Source organism: Psammomys obesus, unplaced genomic scaffold (genome assembly GCF_907164565.1).
Source record: "Psammomys obesus unplaced genomic scaffold, mPsaObe1.curated_primary_1811, whole genome shotgun sequence".
Lineage (NCBI taxonomy): Eukaryota > Metazoa > Chordata > Mammalia > Rodentia > Muridae > Psammomys > Psammomys obesus.
Window position 1 is genome coordinate 2531218 of NW_026592666.1, and position 18005 is coordinate 2549222.

Sequence of the window (18005 nt, forward strand, 5' to 3'; positions counted from 1 at the left end):
GCCAACAAGGACTGAATATAGGCTAATCGTGAAACTCTTTATTAACCCTCACAACTGCCTGGAATAATAAGTGTAATGTCATTTGTCAGGGACAGAAATTCAAGTTTGGAGAGTCAGAAAGACCTACCCAAGATAGATTATTGACCAAGAATCCCTCAACAACAGAATTCCCTCAACAATATTGCATATGTATGTTTTTCCTGTATGTCTGTGCACCACTTGCTTACCTGGTGCTAGAGGTCAGAAGAGGGTATCAGATGTCCTGGAACTGCAGATACAGGTGCTTGTGGTCTGCAAGAAAAACTGAACAAGCTTTTTATTTTTCTTCTTGTTCTCTTCCTTCTCTTCTTGTTTTTCTTGGAGATGATTTCTCTGTGTAAACCTAGATATCACAGGACTAGCTCTGAAGTCCAGTCTGGCCTTGAACTCCAGAGATCTACCTGCCTCTGCCTCCTAAGTGCTGGGTCTAAAGGCACATACCACCACACCCATTAATGAGGTTCTTGTTGCCCAAATGTAAGAGTTCCTCCTCTACGTTTCATCATTTTTTTTAAATTTAGCATACAAAATTTTAGGTTTCATTATAGTAATTACTTGTCACCAAATATTTCCAGTTGTTCCTCCACTCATTGCTAGACTTGCTGGTCCCTTCCCCCAGGTGCCCACTCTTTGATAACACTGTGGTTCTAACTGGTATGTGTTAGTGGGGTCCTCTGAGGAACAAACACAAAGGCAGAGCTCAGCATGAGAGAAGTTTTAGTAACAAAAATAATTATAAGGAATTAAGACAAATATATTAGTCCTTTCCTGATGGGGACCTGGTGTGTAATGGATACAAACAGCAGCCCCCTTGGTAGTGTCTGCAGCCTATTGCCTATAAGGGTTGCCCTAAGGGGACCTTGGAGACAATTTTCTGGCAGTCACTCAAGTCTCTGATATCAATGCTGTCCCCATCTAGGCTCTCTTTACAGGTATGTGTAGTGCCTTTGGGAATCCTAGCCAGGATTCACATTGGCCAGGTCATCATGTGTAGAGGAATTTTAATTCAGAACATGGCTTCTCTGGCAAGAGATCACATCCAAAGACGTGCTCGGGCTGTGTGATCTCTGGCTGGAATGCAAATATACTGGGAGGTGGGAGTACAGGCCTTTAATCCCAGAAGACAGGGAAAGAGAGACAGGGAGAGAAAGAGAGAAAGTTTCAGGCAAAGAGAAGTTTAGGTCGAGGCATGGTGGTACACACCTTTAATCCCAAACAATGAAGGTAAATTTAGTTTATAGAAGGAAGCATCCATGTTTGAAAGAGATGTCTAGTTGAGTGGAAGAAAAAGTGACAAATCAGAGAAATATTTGACAGAATAGGATATGCACAACTCCCATGAGAACAAAGTGGAAAGGGAAGCTACTTAAGAGAACAATACAGAAAATGAGAAAGAGAGGAGGCTATTTTACCAGGACAGTAGTAGAGAGAGAGGTTGCAAAGAGAGAACAAGCTAGACTCAGGTGAAGATAGAATGGACCAGAGAATGAGAAGGATCTAGAATATTAGCACAGGTTGCTAGAGTTAGTTTGACTCCACGTAGAGCCTTTCAGTCAGAAGCTGAGCGAAGCCAGCTTGAATCAGTCAGCTTGTAAAGGAGTTTGGGTGAGAACAGCTAAGTTGAACCAGCCAGCCAGAGTTCAGAAAGAGCTAGAAAGAATGACCTTATTTAACAGTAAGTCTCAGCGAGTGAGAACATTCTAGGTCTAGATTAGATTGTATGGAGGCTAAACGCTTCCAGGAGTAGGCCTACATTAGCAGACAGAGGCAGTCAGCCTCAGAGATGACAATTACATCAGATGAATGCAAGGTACTTTTATAATCATGTTCACCTGCACCAAGCTGCAGAATAAGAAACGTGAGATTGAGGCTCTGTGTAGAGCCAAGTTCAAATTTCCTGGCCACCACAAGATCCACATCTCAAAGAAGTGGGGCTTAAATAAATAAATAAATAAGTAAATAAATAAATAAATAAATAAATAAATAAGTAGAAGTGAGGCTTCACCAAGTTTGATGCAGATGAATTTTAAAACATGGTTCCTGAGAAGCTGCTTGTTTGTGGTGGTTGTAGGGATAAAATATATCATCAATTGTCTAGAAACCCTGCTGCTAAGGCTGCAGTTCTTCATGACCAGAGCTTGGCAAAATGGAGGACCCCTTTGTCAGCAGGGCTCCCTCTTCTCTACCTGATCTGAAGAGCCCAAACCCTACCTGAGGAATGTCACATAGTCCTTAGGGAAATTACAATCCAACTCCCTTTCTCCCAATAGAACCTATTCAGCAAGCACCTGGGATTCCTGGAATGCCTCTCCATGCTAATAAGGTATCTCAGTACCTTAGCTCTTTAGCCAATGACATTCAACCACCCTGGAAATCCCCACCCCCACCACCAAAGTTCTATATAACCCTCCTTCACCCCAAATAAAATTGATCTGCCTTCCTGAAGCTGCTTTCAGAATGTCATTTACATTGTGCTCAAGGCCCTCAGAGACTCTGCCTCTCTGCCCCCTCCTTTGCTTTTTTGTCCTTGGGAATGGATGGCCACAATCCTGGTAGGCCAGGGAGACCCGCACCCAATAAGAGTTCCCTGAACAAGTGATACTGCACTTCCGAAGGCCTCCACAGTGTACTCCTGTACCCTACCAAATTATGTTAAGTAATCTCACATCCAGTCACATCACATTTAGAATTCAGCATGCTAGGATTCTCAGCATGTGTCTTAGTTAGGGTTTCTACTGCTATGATAAAAGATGACCAGAAGCAACTTGAGGAGGAAAGGGTTTATTTCATCTTACAACTAAAGGGAATTGGGGCAGGAATCTAAAGGCAGGCACTAAAGCAGAAGTCATGGAGGAGGAGTGGTGCTTACCAGCTTGCTTGCCCCTGGGTTGCTCAGTTTGTTTTTGTATATCCCTTGCCCAGGGGAGGTATCACTGGAAATGAGCTGGGCTCTCCCACATCCATCATTAATCAAGAAAATGGTCCACAGGCTTGCCTACAAGCCATCTTATAGAGGCATTTCCTCAGTTGAGATTCTTTTTCTAGAAAACCCAGATAGCTGGGAAAAAAAAAACAACTAACCAGGACTGGCTGAAGAAGGTATAGAAACAAACAGCCAGGTAAGGCTGACCACACATGAAGTTCAGAAAGAGGAAATTAAATAGACACACTCTTGACCATCCAGGCAGACTAAAGAAGATTTCTCAAAAGCCATCATGGACCATGAACCTTGAGTCAAAGTCCATCATGAAGGGCATCTTGGTTTCCCAGGAGCTACCTGACCTCAGCCTTCCATCCATGCTTAGTGTTTTACTGGGAGCTTCTCCTGAGAAGTGGGGATTGTAGCCTGGAAATACACTTGGCAATGGGTTTCAGAATTCATTAGAAGGCTAAGTATCAACCCTAGTAAGTGTACTTGGAGGCCTGTGAGGCATATGATATAAGCTACATTTCAGAAATCACGTAATTTAAGGAGCAGTTGATATGCATTTTACATGCCCCACATAAACACACACACACGTCTTATCATTTTTTTCACATCAAAGTCCTATTCCCGCCTGATTTCAATGATGCATGCTGCTGTGAAATAACAAAGGATAAAAAGCAAATTTAAAAAAATGTATTTTTTCCCTCTCTGCTGGTGCATAACCCCATGAGGTTAAATGGTTTGATTCTTCTAGTTCTTTATCAAGTCCTTTGTGAACTGACTTGGCTGTGAACCTGCCTGTGTGTGTCAGATATCTCTGAGAAGATAAAAGGCAGTTGAATGTAAAGATGTGCACAAAGCCAGGATGCAGCTGAGCAGGAGAATGTTTGCCTTGTAAGCGCATGGCTCTGGATTTGATCCCAGCACTACTAAAAGATTTTAAAACTATCCCTGTTTATAACACCCCTGTTCTTCCTTAAACCTTAAGAAAATCTTCCCAGGTCTTTAACATTAAAGAAAAAAAAATCAAGGTTATAAACCATCAAAGCATAGCATCTCTTGTAGATTATATTTTTTGTATTATATTTTTTAAAGATATATAACATATGTATGTATGTATTGTGTTGTGTTCTTAAGGCTTTTTAGATTTCATTATTTTTCCCTAACAATATTTATTACTAATTATTTGGGAATTTTGCACAATGCATCCTGATCAGACTTGCTCCCTGTTCTTCCCAGGTCCCACTCGCCTACTCTTGCACCCTCCCCTTCCCCGAAAAACCAAAAACCAAAAAACAAACCAAAACACCAAGTCAAATTTGTGTTTCACATGTACTCACTGGAACATGACCAAACTCCCAGTGCCCAGACCCTCAAAGAAAACTGAATCAGCAGGGAGGGCATGGTGGTACATGCCTTCAATCCCAGCACTTGGGATGCAGAGGTAGGCGTATCTTTTGTCAGTCCAGATTGGTCTACAAAAGGAGTCCAGGACAGCAAGGTTTACCCAGAGAAACCCTCTCAAAAGAGAGAGAGAGAGAGAGAGAGAGAGAGAGAGAGAGAGAGAGCAGGAGGAGAAGGAGGAGGATGAAGAGACAGAAAGAAAAAGAAAAGAAAAAAAAAGAAGAAAGAAAACTGAGTCCTTCCTCGCACCCCATCCCCTCGCCTGCCAAAAGTTATCAACTGTCAAGAGCTACTCTTCAGCCTCATTATCACAAATTTTAAGGACTTTCTTCAATAGATTCATGTCTGGACTGTTTCTTTGGGAGGTTGTCACAGAAGCCTTCAATGTCTCTCATTGTCACCTATGAGTCTGCAGTCATCAATACCACTGCAAAAGAAGCTTCCTCACTCAAAGCATTGGGTGGCAGCATGGATCATGGACTTCCACAAAGTTTCCAGTGGCAGCACAGAACACAGACATCTGCCTAGCCTCCAGCAGCAGCACAGACCACGTAACTTTCATTCTTAAACATAAATCATGGTTGGGTTTTTTTTAATGCTGATGATTCGATAAATGCCAAGAATTATAAATAAAAGCACATGTTAAAGTGGTGGGGCAGATCACTTATTCCACTCCTCCCCCTCAGTCAGTAGCTAGAAAAAATGAATCATAACAGGACTGGTATTTGGCTCAAGGTCACTAGAATGCTAGTATAGCATCTGGGTTTCTTGGAAACACTAGAGCATGCCAAAAATGCCAGGACTTCTGAAGCATGTGGCATGTGGTCCTTAAATCATTCAGAATTATCCCAGCCTGTGACAGCCACCAGGAGAAAAATCTTTCACTTCATAGTTTGGGGAGAACATCACAAGAATTCCCACTCCCATTTGTTTAACATTTCAAAGATGTACTAATTCGTCAAACATATGTTCATAGGAATTTTCTTTGAAGGAAAGAGACAAATATGTTCCCTAGGGATGGGAACCCCAATCCTACTTCACTGAGAAAACCCAGCAGACCAATCAGAACACAGCTTACATAGAGTCTTGGGATGAAAATACATGAGTTCTGAAGAGCAGAATAAGAATTGGCTAGAATATAATTTTCTTCTCTCGCTTTCTTGCTCTCTCTCTCTCTCTCTCTCTCTCTCTCTGTGTGTGTGTGTGTATGTGTGTGTGTGTGTGAGTGAGTGTGTAAGTGTGTAAGACATTCCTCTGAATGCTGCTGGGGTCTAATTTCTGTGTCAATAAATAGAATACTAATCCTTAAGAATCCTTTTTTTCTCAATTATTCCAAGTTTCCCCTTCATTTTCTTGTTTTAAATTCCTGACCTACCTTTCTTTGATTCTCGTCCCTTGAATACAACTTTCCTACTCTCCACACTCTCTCTACTGCGAAGTCTTGTGGAAGTTTAGGGTACAGAGGGAGACCTGCAACTCCAAAAGAAGCCAGTTTGCTGGAAGTCTGGATGCCCATCTGCACTCAAACTACATATAAGTGATAGAACATCTGTAAGGAAAGCCCACCATCTCTAAATGGGCTTTTATGAATGACTCATAAAAAGTGAAGACTCCTTTGAACTTTTAACCTTTCCCAATTCTCCAGTCCACCTCCAACCTTTGAAATGCTCTTTAAAACAAAACAAAACAAAAACCTGTCTCTTTAGGAGATTAGCTTCCTAATTGGTTATCCAATGCCCAAGCCTTGGAGCTGGAGAGATGGCTCAGAGGTCAATAGCACTGGTTGTTCTTCCAGAGGTCCTGAGTTCAATTCCCCCCAATCACATGGTGACACACAACCATCTGTAATGTGATCTGGTGGCCTCTTTTGGCCTGCAGGCAAAACACTGTACACATAATAAATAAATAAAATCTTTAAAAAAATACAGGACACCAATACCACATCCTAAAAGCACATACAAACAATACTAAAAGGATTCAGCAGGCTTTTGTTTATAATGTTTCTGTGTAGATGTGTTTATATTTGTTTATATTGTTGCATATATATATATATATATATATATATATATACACACATATATATACAACACACACACACCCATATATATAATAGTGAAAGAAAAAGAGGCTATGAATATGAGAATGAGCCAAAGGGGAACACAGCTGGGAGTGAGGAGAGAGGAGAGAAGGTGAAAGTGATGTAAACATATTTAAATGTTAAAAATTGCAAAAATAAAACCATCTCTCTTTTTACTGTTGTCTTTGTGTTCCGGGCCCAATTCTTTGTACTGGGAAATGAGCCTAGAAATTCCAGTGGGTTCCCTCAAGACCCTGATCAATGCCTATAACGGTCATAATCACCCAAAAGCCACTCAAAACTACAGACTCATGAAACACAGTGTATGAAAGTACAAAAGTGAGGTGTAAAAGCCTAGGCCACATCCCAATTCTCCAATTCTTAGCCCTGAAATAAAATAACTCTTATTTATTATATCATATTCTGTGTGTATTGCGCATGTGTGTGCGTGTGTCTGCTTTCATAGTATATTTGAGATTAAGAGTTTTGCTGCAGTAAGCATCTGTCTGTCTGCTTGTTTGCCTGCCTGCCTGCCTGCCTGTCTGAATGTCTATTTTTTGTTGTTGTTGTTGTTGTTGTTTCTGAAAAGGTATTTGGAAGTGCTTGCTCAACACTACATGGTGTTGCCATTTTGATAGGATGGCCAAGAAGACCATTAAAGCCACTAAACATACAAAACAAAGTAGAGATGTGCTTATTTCAGATAGTTGTGAATATCATCCCTATGGAGAAGAGCTACGCTTGCTGCATCTTTGAGTGTGAAGCTGAGGCTCTGGATCAGTTTTCCAGTCTTCCCCCTTCCCTGTTTCATATAAAATAGAGTTTTCAAACCCAGATTGTCAGTGACCCACTAGGGTCATCACAAAACCTGCAAACTTAGCCACTTCTCTGGTTCAAAGGATTGTGTGCTATCTCTGAATTCTCCTGTTACATTTTGCGCTACACAGTTACTCACTTTGACTAGAATAAATACACCCAGCTGGACTTGTTTAGTACTTTTGCTTGAGTCATTCTCTCTTAAGCCTGTTTTTAGACTTTCTCTCATTGTTTCACTTTGCACAATAGTAGCCATCCTATAAAAATCCAAATGTTAGGAACCCAGAGCATGCCTTTAATACCAGCACTTGAAAGGTAAAGGCAGGCAGACCTCTGTGAGTTCAAGGCCAGCCTGGTCTACAGAGCAAGTTCCAGGATAGTCAGGGCTATTACCCAGAAAAATCCTATCTCAAAAATCCAAAAAACAAACAAAAAGTATGGAATGCATACTTCCCCGTGTCACTTCATGTAATGCTGCATGTATGACCCTCAATCCAAGTTTTAGGATCTCACCACTGTGCCATGAATTATTTACATTATTCAAATAAGTCTCCAGGAGTGGCAAGGCAAGGAATTTGTAAGGACACAGAGGATAGAGAAGCAGTAACCCTCAGAACAATTGTCTCTGTGACAACTGTGGGAGTATTTTGATAAGTGTTGGCAGCAGGGCACGGCATGTGATGTGAGGAAGGAAACCTTGGCATTCAAACAAGCAAATAGTTTGGCGACAGTTTCTTAAATTTCTGCCGTGTTTGCAAATGCCAGTAACAATTTCTCAGACTGCAGAGTTGCTACACATGACAGATTCGAGGACGCTTTACACAATTTTCACCAAATAATTCATCCTTCCTAGTTAATAATTTTGTTAATTATTCCGTGAATAATCAGAACTGCTAATGCTAAGGCTGTGCCGGAACTTTCTATATTTAACTTATGCATTTTGATAGAATCTGAAGCTAATTGGGCATCCAAATGAAATCTTACATAACTCGGTGTTTTTGTGTGGTGGTGTGGAAGTGTTATGCATACATGGGTGTACCTGGCTGCTGGCTGTCAGGAGTGAATGAAAGAGTCAGGTGTCTCCTGCTATCTCTCCCAACCTTATGTCAGGAGTCTTCATGGAACCTGAAGCTTGTCAGTTAACCCAGGCTTTCTGGCCAGGGAGCTTCCAAGGACTTGCCTGTCTCCATCCCCAAATGCTGGGATTACAGGCACACATGGCCACACCCACCTATTTAGCTGAGTGCTGGAAGTTTGAATTTCTGTCCTCTTGCTTTCGAATCATGTGCTCTTGCCTACAAAGCCATCGCACAATCCCTAATTGTGGTTAGGGATTGATCCCTAAGTAAGCAGGTTGTACACCATGACATGCATGTAGATGTCAGAAGGCAGCTAACAGGAAATGGTTCTTTCCTTTTGCCCAAGAGCTTCTGTGGAACTCAGGCTTAGTGGCAAGTGTCCTTACCCACTGATCCATCTTGTTGCCCCCCCTAATTCAGTCTTCACAGGTTTCTATCATATTATTAAATCTTCTGGCTAAAATAGTACAGGTTCCTTCCTAAATGTATAGGCATACCTGCCTACATTTTAAAAGCAGGCAAATTAAATTGACAGGTGGTGAGAATCCTGACCCTTGAAAGTCCTTTATGCTGGCACTCATCTCTGCAATTCCTCCAGGAATGTGTTCCTTTGATTTTATTTCCAGGCCAGAGTCAGTTTTAGTGAATTCAATTTGGATTTTCCCATGCCCTCTCTCCAAAGGTCATGAGACCAATGTAAGGTTTCTGCTTGCTGCTATCAAGTATATCTAGACCAATAATACATCCTGAAACTGGGGAAATAGCCAGAGGATATTATTAAGCCTACTAAGGCCCACTGCAAAATGTACTCAAGCTAAAATTTATTGATCTCCTGATACCACAAGCTCCTGTTCTAACCATGAGAGACCAAGTGTCATTGTAGACTCCGTGACCAAAGTCCATTAATTCCTCAAAGTTTCAATGACTTATTATTTTCAGTGCTCAATTCCCTAGTAAAAAAGACATTAGTTTAAAAAAGTTATCCAGTCCTTATGAGGAAGCTAATGGGAATATTAACACTATGGAGTTTTACTGTTAGAGTCCTTTATCAAGTGTCCCTCCTGATTACTGAAGTGGTTGTGGGTCTCTTGACTGGTTCAAATCTAAGAATGGATCAAAATTGTGTATTAGTGTTTTTCTCATAGCTGTAGCAGAATACACAATTAAGGCTACTTGGGTGAGGGAAGATTTATCTTGGCTCACAGGTTCAGAGGGTTTCAGTTGGACATGATGGCAAGAGCAGCAGTCCATAGAAGAGGAAGTATGAATGGCTACTCTTCACATCTTGGATCTGAAAGCAGAGAACACAGACCAGAACCAGCAGTGGATAAAACCTTCAATCCCACCCCAGTGACCTACTGCCACCAGGTAGGGCTCACATCTCTAGCTGGGAACCAAGTGTTCAAACACATGAGCCTGGGAGGGACATTTCATATTCAATCTATAGTGGGAGGTGACCGTCTGACGATTTACATCAGAGCAAGAAAGAAGTTATACAGATTCTGTTTCATCTTCACAGACAGCAACTCAGTACGTCTGAGCAAGGTAGCTCATTCTCATTGCTGCTTTGACCCTGTTGTCCATCACATAACTGCCCTCACCACCTGGCCTATGCTGAGTGAGATCCTACTCTTAGCCCTGCTACCCAAGGATCTGATTATACTCATTACTTTAAATTTCCTGAGTCAGTAATTGCAGTTTCCACTGTTAAATCTTGCCTACACACAGAGAGAGGCCATGAGCTGTACAAAGTTGCCAGAACACCCCTCACAAATTTATTTCTCACTGCCATTGTGAAATGTGTCATCTTGTCCTTCTCAGTACAGGAAATGTAGGTCTTAACTGATAGATTCAGTCAAATATTCCAGTCTTTCTAGGCCTTTTAATCCCTCCATCTGCACTAAACTTGGGGAGACTGATGTCACAACTCACTCATATTGGGCCGCCTGTTACCCATGTTTCAGCCAAACAACAACAAACTGCTAGAGCCCTATTCATTCATTTGTTCCTTCGTTTTCTATGTAAAAATGCTTCTTATTTGTATCTTAACTGGCAGATAAGAACTATACATTCTCCAGGCTATAATGCATTTTAGTAATCATTTTTAATGATCAGCTTAGGATTTTAGATTTTCCCTTATCTCAACCACATATCATTTCTTTGTATAAGAATTCCGAAGAGCCTCTCTTCTGGTTATTTTTAGTTATGTGATACAACATGGTTCCCTGTTATCACAGCCTTCTGTGTGATAACACACCAGAACATACTCCTTCTCCCTGGCTGCAGTTTTGTAGTGTTAAACGATCTCTCCTTCATCCCATACCTACCCCACCACCAGCTTCGAGGAACCACCTTGCTACCCTCAGCGTCTATGCACTCAGCTTTCTTAGATTTAATGTGAGCAAATCAAGTAGTGTTTGCCTCTGTGCCTGACCTACTTATGATCTCCAGAACCGTCCATGTTATTGTAAATGACAAGACTTCATCTTCGTATGACTGAGAAGCCTTGCATTCTGGACATGCACATTTTGTCTATCTATTCATCTGCCGATGTACATTTAGGTAGAAAGCGTGTCCTGGCTATGGTGAATAGTGCCGAATTAAACCTGGGAATGAAGGTATCTTTTTGGCATACCTGTTTCAAATCCTTCAGCTATATATTCCATAGCAGGAGTGTTGGGTCATATGATGTAGGCCTACCTTAACATTTTGCAGCACTCTGTACTGCTTTCCTTATTCAGTTCCTTGATTTAAATGTCCATCAAAATGTACAAGACCTCCTTTTTCTTTGTACTCTTGCCAGCGTTTGCTATTTATTTCTCCTTTTGATTGACACTAGAAATTTTAATTTGGGTGAGATAATGTTGCATTGTAGCTGATTTGCATCTTAATGAGGACTAGTGATATATATGGAGCAGTTTGACATACTTGCCAGCTATTTTATGTGTTAGCCCCTTTGAACAGCCGGAGCTACAACAGTGGACACAGAGCCTTGTCCTAGAAAGCTTATATCAATAGGTTTGGCTGGATTTAACTTCCTGTTCTTGTCACCACTATGCCTTTCCCTTAATACCCATCCCTGCACATGCCTCCCATATTTGCACCTGTGTCAATTAGAAACCTCAAATATATTTTGAAGTGCAGTGCACCTGGGCCATATTTTAAACCTTGCCTCCCAGGAATCCATTGGGAGTTGAGTACACTTATACAATTAGAAGAAAAATAATGGGGATGGTGGATCCTGAGGAGAATGAGCATTACCAGGCAGGCAACTGTCTCAGAAGAAGGCTACTGAAAGTCTCACAAGCAATGTAGGGCTAATCTTCTTGGATAGGAATATACCGGGCATTTAGAGAGCAGTAAATGTATAAATATTAAAAAACAAACAGGTGTGTGTAATTTTAGTGTTTTAACTTTGCACTTCATCATAACTTGATATGAACTGTAATTCCCTATTTGACATAAATCACCTCAGTATTTCATGATATATTTTATTCTCTTTTCTTTGCAATCTACAATATCCAGATGCTTGAAAATCTTGAAAATTCAAATATTTTTTCTTATTTTTTATTAATAACAGTTTATTCACTTTGTATCTCCCCATTTAGCTCCTTCCCTCCTCCCCTCCCAGTCCCACTCTCCCTTCTCCTTCTCCACCCATGCCCCTCCCCAAGTCCACTGATAGGGGAGGTCTTCCTCTCCTTCCTTCTGATTCATCAGGAGTGTTTGCATTGTCTTCCTGTGGCCATGGGCTATGTCTGTGCAGGGGTTCTAGGTTATCTTTATGCATGGTCCTTGGTTGGAGTATCAGTCTCAGAAAAAATTGTGGTACATCTACTCAATGGAATATTACTTGACAATAAAAAACAAGGAAATCATGAAATTTGCAGGCAAATGGTGGAAACTGGAAAAGATCATCCTGAGTGAGGTATCCCAGAAGCAGAAAGTCACACATGGTATATACTCACTCATAAGTAGATATTGGATTTATAATATAGGATAAACATACTAAAATCTGTACATCTAAAGAAACTAATCAACAAGGAGGAGTCTGGCTAAGATGCTCAATCCCCATCCAGAAAGGCAAAGAGGATGGACATCAAATATTTCTTCTTACACCAATAAAAAATCCCTATTGTGTTTGCAGATGAGATTTTGAGAATCCATATGGTGACATATAAGTGATGTCCCAAGCATTAGGAACTGAATATTTACTATTTAAACAGCTTTGTAGACTGACTTTTTATTTCTCCAAGTTTCATGAGATTTTGTAATAGTTTGGAGTGGTGTCTTTTAAAAAATATTTCTCAGTATACCATTCCCTTTTTTGTGTAAATGCAGCTGTCTGCTGCACGTGTATAAGGGTCCATGTTCGTGTGTGTGCGTGCGTGTGCATGTGCAACCCAGAGGACAACTATCATCCTCAAAAATGCCGTCACCACCTTGAAGACAGGCTCTTTTATTGTTCTGGAATACGCTAACTAGGCTAGACTGGCTGGCCAGTGAACCCCAAGAATCTGCCTGTGTCTATCCTCCTTGGTGCAGCGATCACGGCACAGGCCACCACATTTGAATTTCTTATGTGGTTCTGGGAAAGGGCATTAGACATCCCTCTAGAAAGCAAGATAAAACAAAGAACAAAAGTGTCTGCTTTTTCTCCCCAGTTAACTTGCCCTTCAGAGCCTCCATAAAAATCAAAGTTGTTCTGGCAGTGATCATTTACCTTGGATCGAATAAATAGGTAGATCCTCAAATATAGTAAAGAGAGTTTACCTATTTTACTAGTGTAAGTAGAAAATAATTTATTTTCAACAAAGTATGTGTAACTCTGACCCAGGAACACAGATTTAAATTGCCTGGAGTTCCATGCTCCACTATGTAATAGGCTGCATAGAACTCTGTACCCAAAGGAACATCCATCAATACATGCAAACAATGCACTGGCGGGCCAGTAGGGAAGTAGGGCACAGCAAACTAGCAAGTGCTTTCTATGGATGTTAGTTGCCATGGCATTTTATGGTAGCTTTAGGAACAGAGATCTGCTGCGCTTAGAAGATAGAAGTTTACCTATGGTCATGTTAGGTAAGACATGAAAGTTAGTGTAAACACTATTAAAGGTCCTGTAATAGATGTAGACCTAGTAAATCTGTCTTCACAGTCACAGTGTTTCAGGCCCAGGTCATCCTGCAGGATCTTTAATGCAAACGTGATTTATTCAGAGAACCGAAGCTTCATAAACTGGGCAAGCCAACAAATTAGCACAAGGAAGAAAAAGGCACGGGGTAATCTAGTATATTGTTTCTTATTGGTGAAGGTGTGATTAAATAATTAAAGCTTTTATGTGTTTTAAACATTTTGGACCTATAGGAATAAAATGACTGTTCTGTGCCCACCTGCAGTGCTAGTGCCTGGATTCTGAGTGCTCATAATTACTGCACTGAGCCTGATTTCAAATGTGATCACATCAGGGACAGGACCAGTTGGTAGTGATTACGTCACTGGGTAGAGTTTTCAAGAACAAAATTGGTTCCTTTGTAAAAGATGACCTGGGCAGCTGCCCATCACCTCCCACTATGCAAATATGCCATGAAACAGATTCATCTGTACCTCAGGATGTGGACCCTTATCAGACATTGAAACTGTTCTTATCTAGACTGTGAAGTTATAAACACATTTCTGTTGTTTACAAGCTCCCTGGCTTATGGTATTTTGTCACAGGAGTCTCAACAAACTAAGGCACTTGGTTTAACAATTTATCACATTTTGCTGACACTTTATTCTTCTGAAATATTTTAACATAAACTATAGGTAGTATAATATTTTATATCTGGTTCTTCTGTGTATCTTTTTTAAAAAGATACTATTTTCTTATATGAGACGTAAATTTAACTTCTGAAATCTTTAAGACTAAAAGAGGACACTTTTAGTGTTAAAAAGCATCCATTATTATTCTCATCACTATTTCTCCTACCAGCAAAGGAGAGGAAAAAAAATACTGGGACTTCTTAGAATAGGTTCAAGTTACAACTGAGACTTTCTGTTTTGGTGTTTCCAGAAAGGATCTGACAGAATGAAGGCAAGTTCTTTTTCATCTTCAACTATTAATGATGACTTTGGTCAACTAAGGCCAAAAGCTGAAGCTCCCCTCATTGGAAAGTGACACAAAGATTTGGCTAAAAATTGAAAGTTTTTGCTTAAGAATTCGATCAATGAAATCCCATGACTTCATAGAAATTCGCTGCACTGTTTTTGATACTCTTTATTGAGTCTAAGTTTATTTTAAAATATAAAGTTTGTTTTTTAATCCAGAAGTGTATTGGATCACCACAAACCATAATCACTTTTTGTTTTTTGATTAAATTAATATTTTATTCTCAAAAAAAAATTTGGTCAAAGGGGCCAGAAGATGGCCCAGTCACTAAAGTGTTTGTCACACAAGTACAAGGACCTGAGTTTAAAACCCAGGACTCATAGAAGAAAAAAAAAAACTGGAGGTGTGGAGGGGGAACACTGGAAGTGCAAAGATCCAGGTGGTAATGAAGAACATTGAGAAGAGGGGTAGGTGAAGATGAGGGGATGGAAAATCAAAACTATGTATATACATTCTGTAAGGGAGTCTACTTTGAAAACTAATTTAAAAGAAAAATAGTAATTAATAGTAATAATATTTTTAAAAGCCGGGGGAGCAGGTCATAGCTATAATCTCAGATAAAAAGGCAGACATACAAGCATCCCTGGGGCTTAATGTCCAGCTAATCTAGTCAATGCCATGAGCTCCAGGTTTAGTGAGAGATCCTGTACCAAAAGAAAAGGTGGAAAGTTACTGACAAAGACACCAACATATAACTTTGTTTTCTATATGCACAGTGGTCATATGTCTGTGCGCAACAACATACAAACACAGAGAGAGAGAGAGGAAAAAGGAAAGAGAGAGAGAGAGAGAAAGAAATCTCAGTGTTGAAAATTTGAAGGCAGAAAGAAGAGGCTATACAGAAGTCATAAAAGAAAGAGAAGTGAAAAGAAAACAAGATAGTCTTATAGAATCCAAGTCATATACCAGTCAAAGAATCCTTTCTTTGGTCTGCTTACATTTCCTTCCTCTTCAAACATTAGAAAGGTAAGAATAATTTATTTTATATATAGAGAGAAGTATAAGTGCTTTGCCTGCAAGATCCTCTCAAGGTCAGAAGAGGGCATCAGATCACCTGAAACTGGACTAATGGATGGTTGTGAGTCACCATACGGGTATAAGAAATCAAACCTGGGTTTTCTATAGGAACAACAAGTACTCTTAACTACTGAGACAGCTCTCTAGCCCACTTTCTGGTACTGTTAGCCTGGCCAAAACAAACAAACAAAAACAAAACAAAAAAAAAAAAACATTCAGCTGGGCAAGTCATAGGTCATAGCAGAGAGTTAACTGGTTTGTTAATTAATTGACACAACATTAAAATGCCTTATAAATATTTATATTTATCCACACGGAAAATGCAGCTGTCAGCCTTAATCAGAAAAACTCTCTTTCCTTGAATGGTGGTGATTCTCAGCTTCTCAAGGTTCTCAGAATTAATGACAGTTGAGCATTTAGCAATAAACAAGCCATTTACACCACCCCCTCTAAGGCTCAGAGAACTCGGAGGAAGAGCAGACAGAAAGAATGTAAGAACCAAAAGACAGGGAGAAGAGCCTGACAACTATCTCCTGGACATGCCACAACCATTGAAATTATGAATTGATAGCAGCTACTCCAGACAGGACCTGCCAACAGCTAGGAACTACTGGAGTCTTACTTCTGCCTGTTGAACTGTTAGCAACTGGAATATTCTGGAAAGGAGGAGTCATTGTCTTTGGTTGTGTAACTGCTAGTGAGGCCACTCAGCTCCAATGACTAGTTCCAGACCCATAGCCAAACAGACAGCCTTGACTAAACTCAATGCATCACGAAGGAAACCCAAAAGACATGGTTGTGGGAAAATATTTTTGGGGAGCTAACAGGAATGGAATGAAAATAACAGAGGGTGAGGTGAGAATAAGTAGGAAGTGTTATATATATTTACAAAATGTATATGTCAAAAAGCAAATTAAATTAACAAAAACATAGTTTTGTTATGCGAATATATTTCTAAATTTGAAGGCTCAAATATAAAGGCAGTTTAGTTTTATACCTGAAAACATCTCTGGAATTCCATATCTCAGTCCTGTTTCTTATACAGGAAAAATAAATTTGCATATGTGCTTAAGGACATAACTTATAGGGTGTCAAAAGACAGTTATCTTTGCTTCTGGGGTAGCCTGTAAATCTTGAAAATCTTTGATTTTCAGTATTCTAGAATGGTTAGTACCTGTTTTAGAAAGGGGTGACAAGGACTACTACTTCTCTGACCCTGAATCCTTAACATTCATCCACTCGAAAGTATACATTCAAGACTTCTTGTGTATAGACAAGCACTTGGAATCAATAGGGCTTTCTTCATGTTATCATTCCAGGAAAAAGGACACTTTAGAAGACCGCTCTAGCTTCTGAGCACTCACATCTGTAAAGTTCAAGCAAGCTTAAAATCAAGTAACAACTGTTACATGAGCAAACATGCTCCCTTTGTAACAAATGTTTTTCAATTCTTTGAGAATTCTGTACTATGTGTTTTGAACATATTCTCCGCCTTCTTAATCCCCATCTCTTCCAACGCATCTTTGGAATAAGTCTCCTCTCCTCCTCCTTCCCCTCCTCCTGTTCTTCTTCTGATTCCTCTTCTGATTCTCCTTCTTCTTCTTCTGATTCTTCTTCTTCCTCCATCAAGTCCAGTTTGTGTTATCCATTTAGTCTTGGGGTTATAGCCTGCTGTGGTGTGTGGTCAGTCTAACAGGGGACACATACTGAGAATGCATTACCTCTTTTGAGCTGTTGCCCAGTGCTGTCTCGTAGATCTCCAAACATTGCAGGTTATAGTGATTACTCCTGGTCACCCTCCAGAACTTGAAAGTAAGACCTTATTTCTGAAAGTACCACATACCTGAATCACAGGGAAACATCAAGTTGGTACTTGCATATAGACTTCATCCCTACTGGCTAGCATCCGCCATACTGGAAGACGCCAGGAGGAAAGTAAGATTCAATCTCATCCAGCTGTGATTCCAGGAAGTTACAACAGTGAGTAGCCTGACAAGATCAGATCACTGGGAAATACTGGCACATAAGGACAGTGGAGAAGGGCCACTTTCAGACTGGATCAAAGGCCCACTCTATGAGATGGAATTTATACCTGATTCTATTATCAAGTGGAGGCAAAAACCTGTATCTAGACAGGTCTTGGATCTTAAGGGGAAAACCATTACTACTGCCTATATAGTATTAATATAACTCCTAATATCTCCTTCCCCACCCATTAATTCTCCCAAGAAACAAACATCTCAGCTTATGGGGGAAGAGAACATTGTCACACTGTTATCAATTATGAAACTATGTGTTAATCTTCCGTGGCTATTCTAGTCCACAATTATTTCATCGGCCGAAAAGAACATTCCAGGAAGACTAAAATCATCCACCTGTTAAGAGTGGACAGATCCAAGAACACAGAAGAATTCCTTAATCTTTGGGAGGGAGAAGGCATCAATATGTTTCATGTTTATGACACCAAGTTCCCACACATGTCCTGTTTTTTCATGC

The 18005-nt window shown here is 40.2% G+C and overlaps 1 non-coding gene across 1 annotated transcript; it reads left to right on the forward strand.

The window, feature by feature from the left end:
- The first annotated feature begins 772 nt into the window (after positions 1 to 772).
- LOC129682590 (small nucleolar RNA SNORA70) lies at positions 773 to 911 on the forward strand. The gene has a single exon (XR_008721000.1). It is a non-coding gene; the product is annotated as a small nucleolar RNA SNORA70 (small nucleolar RNA).
- Positions 912 to 18005: the final 17094 nt, after the last annotated feature.